We start from the raw sequence: 6,681 nt of genomic DNA, 5'->3' as shown, positions 1-6,681 counted from the left end.
AAAATATAACAGCCACGATTGAGGTATAAAGTGACTTACAGTTATGTTTCTAAAGGAGAGAAGACATATCTAAGTAAACAGTTGAGGATCTGTCGTATTTACACTGTCAGTCTTTTTGGACTCCCTCCCTGGGCTCATTTGTATCAAGCTCCATCAGTGTCCAGTGCAGGCCAGACATTAACTGATACTGGAGATCGGAAACTTCTGATACATGCTTACTCTGTTCCTCCAGATGCACCACCTCCATTGTGCGGGGATTGCTTTTCTTTATAACTATCTCAATTTTTTTTTTTTAAACTTTGTCACAACATGACAGTAGGAATGGATGAGGAGATCTGAGATATTCTGTATTTGATTTTTGCAAAGAAAGATGAGGCTAGAGACAATACTAAGCAGAATTGTTAACTTGCAAGGTAAAGGGTGGAGGATGTTTTTATTACTGCCGTTCAATTACAGTATTCCTTCTGGACACAGTCACACAATCCGTAGTCCTCCTCATGATTATGCTTTATCCCTATATCTTTCTTTCATATGATTTATATGACTTTCTTCATCTACAGAATAGACAGAGTTGAGCCTGGAAAAAAAAAAGACAAAAATAGCATTTGTGGAATAAAAATGTGCCGTCGAATGACAGTAGAAATACCATTTCCTTAACCCTCACAAAATGTCTTTTTTGCTCCCTGTAGTTGCTGTCTTTTGAATTTGATATGACATTGGCATCTAAAATGATCATTATCAAACATTTTTCTCTTCATTCCTCAAATGTATACAAGCTGTTAGTTTTTCATGAGGGTCCTTCCTATAATGTTTTTGGCAAAGTAGTATTTACATTAAGACAGATTCACTTTGGAGAGAAAAGAAATGCCTCTTTTTTTTTTTTTTTTAAATTCACTAACTTTTTTAGTATCCTATTTTATGTTCTTCAGGTAATTTCCATTTTGGTACAGTCTGTTGTGTATTGGCTGAAGTGGAGTTTTTCCATAAGTTTTGCACGTGCATATGCACTAAATTGAGTGGCTGTCTAGCGGTGACAGGCGGGAAGATGTTCTACTGCGTGTTCAGTTGTTCCCAGGGGCTTTCCGGGCTGTTGCCATCATTCTGTAGCCTATAATCTAGTTATTTATCTCCTTTTCCTTTGTAAATGTACAAATAACTCAATCACATTTTTTTTTTTTAAATAAGTGTTATACTGGTTTTTGGCTGCTGAATCTTTGACTTGTCTGGTTATATTTGTGTCACAGAATATGAACACACTTGAAATATTAAATAAAAAAGGAAATAAAAGAAGGCTTAGGCCTACTCAAACAAAGAAATATAAGATACAGTCCAGTTAAACTTCTAATTATACACCTCCTGATATACAGTTAGCTTGAAGATATAGGTTGAAATCTACCAATAGGAGAAAGACACAAGATTTCCTTAGCTCTTTCAGAAAGCTCATTCAATGGGAGCATGGTTTCATTCTGAGTTAATCTTTAGAACATTTGAAACATTTATTTACAATTTAATCCCATCAGAGGTGTTATCTTCCATATAAAAAGCACGTATAATATACTGTTATTTAACAACCCATTTTAACTGAGAGAAAATGTGTTCTGGAGTACTAAGTGCTATCAAAGATGCCCTTTTGGGTCTCAAGTGAAGTACCTGTATTTCACAATATGATCTTTCTCCCACACTTTGTCCTGTATCTGCCACTATTGTCTGTCAGGTAAAAATAACTAGAATGCATCTGTAATGCCAAAAGTTTCGTATACATCATCCTGTTCAATACTAGAAATTTTGTTCAGATTCCTAAGATTTACTATGAAAAAGGCATTCATAGGGCTTCTGTCTAGTAAAGCCTAAATAAACTTAAATCCATAAGACCACACTCAGAAGGACATTTTGGAGAATGGAAAACTGGAAATATTTGGGTGCTTATCTCTTCCGAAACTTCTTCAGACTGTCTTCAAATACTTGAACATCTGAAGATAAGAATTATGTCTATTTCCCTTATCTCAAATGAGTCAGTGGAGAAAAGGAGATGATTTTTTACTATATTTATACTATATTTTACTATATTAGCAGATTTCCCATAGGGTGACCTCCATTAAGCATGACAAACAGAATCTTGGGAAAGATGTCCTAGATGGGACTCAAGTACCAGATGAGATATTAGACCGGAGAACTGTTAAAACTCCTTAAAACTCTAAGATTCTGTTATTAGAATTCTTTAAGAACCAAGCCTCCAGTTTCCAAACTCCGATCTGGTTTCTGAATGGTTTCAGGTTGCCTTTCTTCCTCTATCTGTGACATTTTTTAACTGACTAGTCATCATTCTTTATCAATAATCAGTACTATGATATATTAGAATATCTATAGAGGGAAGCAGTGATGTCCAAAGGGAGGAGAAAGTACTATGCCTTAAGATCCAGCACTGATTGGATCCTACAGTAAAAGCCACTCATTATCAATAACCTAAGAAAATAAGCATATAACCCAACATGGAGAATGGGTTATATTTCATTTTATGTTTAAGAATTGTTGCTTTCCTTTGATAATGTCTGTGTTTTCCCTGCCTGTAAGCCTTATTTATTTATTTATTTATTTATTTATTTATTTATTTATTTATAATTTATTTAATGCCATTTGCTTTCTGAATAGGTGCAAGAAGGTGATTTTAATGACTTGAATCTACTTTTAGGATCTGTTTATTGTAAATAGGAAGAAATTTTAATTATAGGTGCATTAGTCAGGGTTCTCCAGAGAAGCAGAAGCAATAGGATGTATATTTATAGAGAGATAAAAAGAGAGAGTTTTATTTAAGGACCTGGCTCATGTGCTTATGGACCCTAGTAAATCTGAAATCTGCAGTGTGGGCTGACAGGCTGGAAACCCAGGGAAGAGCTGATGTGGCAATTCAGGTCCAAAGACCATCTGCCAGAGAATTCCTTCTTGCTAGAGGGAGGTCAGTCTTTGGTTATATTTAGGCCTTCAACTGATTGGGTGAGGCCCACCCATATTACAGAGAGGAGTCTGCTTTACTCAACTCCACTGATTTAAATGTTAATCTCATTTCAAGATACCTTCCAGAAACATACAAAATAATGTTTGACCAAACATCTGGGCACAATGGTTCAGCCAAATTGACACATAAAGTTAATTGTCACTATGGGAATGTATCCATTGAGGTCTTCCACAGTTTTAATTTGTCAGGAAAATGATTCTTCATGATTTTTCTTCTTTCCTTTCTCCAGACTGTTTTAGTTGTAGTTTTATGCATCCCATTATTAGCATGTAGGAAGCTGTAATTCAGGTTTTTGTTTTACGAAATTTCCACTGCCTTGTCATGTGTGTTTTTTTTTTTTTTTAGGGGTTTTGGGTTTTTTGTTTTGTTTTGTTTTGTTTTTTCACTTTACACATTGTAATAATTGAATAAGAACTTGTCCAGGTCTAAGAAAAACAGACTTAAGTTTTAACCTTATCTAGGTACTTTCAACCATTTTATGTAAGTAGTTGGGTATTTCAGACCTGTGCTATTTAAAGTGCAGTCTGTGGATCATTGACTTTGAGTAGCACTGGTTTAGACCTCTGCTACTGACATTTAGAGTGTAGATTTTGGCATCTAATTATTTCTATTTGTTGGTTTGGTTACATGAAATTTCTGAAATCCTATTTCATACAGGTAAGTATTTGTAAATAGTAATGATTATTTATAGGTTACATTATATTATTAGCATTAAAGAAACTGATTTGGAACTTTGTAAGGATGCTAAGAAATATTTTATTTTCAAAGTTTAATCACTAGAAAATATCTGGCAGTTGTTCTAATTGCTTAGGTAAGTGGTCACTTTGGTAGACATTAACAAGCCCCTTACTTAGCAATGTGTCTTTATAATTTAGGAGAAAATAATTGTCAAGTGTGTATTTTAACATTATGTGAGAGTCAGTGATTTTATTTTTTTAAAATTCTTAAAAACTTAAGTACTTACCTCTGTGAGACATTATTCAGAAGTTAGAAGTTGGACACAGTATGCAAAACAAAAATTAATTAAAATGGTTTATTCCTCGTCTCATTCAAAATATTCATGCTAACCTTCCTTTGTATAGCAAATAAATTTATAAATTCTGGACCTGACTTTCCACATCATTACAAATATATATAACGTGTTTGTTTAATTAATCGTTAGTTTTAAGTAATTACTTCTTAACATTATTCAGTTCAACAACCTGCCTAGCCATGAACAGTGGCTCATCCATACCCGTCCTCAGATATAGTGGGATAAATGATCTAATATTTCTAACATGTTTATATTATTTTATGGATAGTGTTATGCTCCTGTGATGTTTTTAATATGATCCTCACAACAACATGACGAAGTCTGATTATTGCTTTTTTTATAAAGTCTAAAACTAAGGCTTAGACAACTAGGTTGAACACTACTGAGGACGTATTAAAATTCATGTATTATAAAAGCTAAAACTTGGTGACAACTGGAATTGGCATTCAGAGACACATCTGGGTGATTCCACAGCTTGTGATTCTGCCAATACTCTTGATGCCTTTATCCATAGAATATTGAATGTTGCCATCTAAAGACTCAATGCAATAAAAGAAGAAGCCTCACTTTGAGTAATTGTCTTTGGCTTCTAAATCTTGGCTAAAATGGAAAACCTTGCATAACTCCATGCATGAGAGCCACATCCAAGAAAACATATTAGGTTGTCTAAAAACAAAAGAAAAAGATCGCATTATGAAAGTCAGTTACATCCTGAAGCAAATAGCCTCATGGTAATTTACCATAAGTTTCTGTTTAATCATACTTTTTGAACCTAATTATGTTGCCTAATTATGTATTCCATCCACATTTATACTACTAGAATTACATATGTAATACCTTAATTTTTTTCTAATATAGAAAACTAACGGTATTTTACTATTTGATTGGCTTAGAATTCAAGTGCTATTATATTGCTCCATTCAGTTCAGAAAGAAGAGAAAAGTAAGAAATTTTGGCTATAATAGTTCACTTCCTTGAGGCTATGCAGTCAAGAAATCCTATTTGGACAATACATAAATAATTACATTGTTGAGGATTGCCTCATGAATGTTAACTCCTTTGAAGCTCTAGATTAAGACTTCATCTACCTAAGTAGCCAGAGAAAGATGCAAACTTGGGAAAGAAAAAGAGACAGAGAGACAGAGAGACAGACAGAGACAGAGAGGTAGATTGAGATCATGGTACCCATCTGATGAGTAGTGATGGCTATGTACTGTGCTGAACTCAGGTGGGTAATGGGGATGTGGGTGATGCATAACAACCATTTGAAACAGCCTATTCTGCACATTAATCAGTTGTCTTCATGGTTCATAGTGATTGCTAAGAAAAAAGACCTACATTAAGAGGGTTAATGGGATGAGCTATAGTCTTGTGACTGTAATTGATACTCATCATCTGCCTTTTCCATCACTTGGATTTCACTCACCCAAACCCACATCAATTGATCGAAGTTATTTGCCTGGTGAAGAAATCCAGACTTTTATTGCTGATCCTTGATTGCCTTGACCTTGTCAGATTGCATTGACATGATTGCCCATTTACTTTTATCATGGGAAAAAAGGCAAAAATTACATCAGTGAATCTACTCATTTCCAGAGATACTCTTCCTTGCCTCTATTATGTAAGAACAATATTAACTTATTTGTAAATATATATATTTCTCTCTTATGTATATATATATATGTATCACATATGTATTTTATATCTACATGAAGATACATAGACATAAATATGTATTAGTGTATATATTATATATATACCAGTGTATATATTATATATATCATATGTATCATGATACATATACTGTATACATACCTATATATGCACACCCATATACAGTATATATGCATAAGATACATATACTGAACATACACACAAGACGGAAAGTTTTACTTTGGTCTATTTCTCCCCCTACGTAAAACTAATGAACAAGTGTACTTCTCTACTTCCTGAGAGGAGTTTCCCCCACTGCTGTCCTTAGAGTATCTGTCTACCTACAAGTGAAGTTAAGTGAAACTGCAGTCTATTTTATGCACACCAGCATATAGAGAAGAACCAGGGCAGAGTTGTATTATTCTCCATCCATTGCTTGAAGATACTTCCATTGCTTGAAGATACCACCCCTACTACCACCCCCACCCCTTGAAGCCTTACGTGTAAGCTGAAGGTGGTATTGTAATACAATAATGCTGGATGGCATAGTTGGTTTGGGCCAGCTATCCATGTAATTTACTTTTGGCTTCTGAACTCGCACAGGTTCCATGCCAAATGTGTCATTTCTAACATATGACAGATTGGTGATACTCCTGCTCAACAATGTGAGTTGGAAGATAGGACAATACCAGCCCACTGTGAACAGCTCCAGTTGGAGGTTCTTGACATCTCAGTCAGTTGCTGAGGTTCTGCTGTGCCCCAGGAACATAACAGGACCAGATTTTCAAGCAACTATTAAAAATACCCAAAATTATACCCAAACTTCTAAGAGTCTATGCTGCAAATTTCAGGATTTGCTAGATACTCCACAAGTTATCCTTTTCTAAGATAGGTACATCTAGCTCAATTGAATCTACTGAGTTATTTGGTAGGACAGCTTGCACTGCAGCCTGATGCTGAGCCCTCTCTTGCTCTGGGCTCC

This window comes from Ursus americanus, chromosome 4, assembly GCF_024610735.1.
Source record: "Ursus americanus isolate L20-20 chromosome 4, mUrsAme1.1.p, whole genome shotgun sequence".
NCBI lineage: Eukaryota > Metazoa > Chordata > Mammalia > Carnivora > Ursidae > Ursus > Ursus americanus.
The sequence above is the reverse complement of the archived record's forward strand: the minus strand, read 5'-3'. Positions refer to the sequence as shown.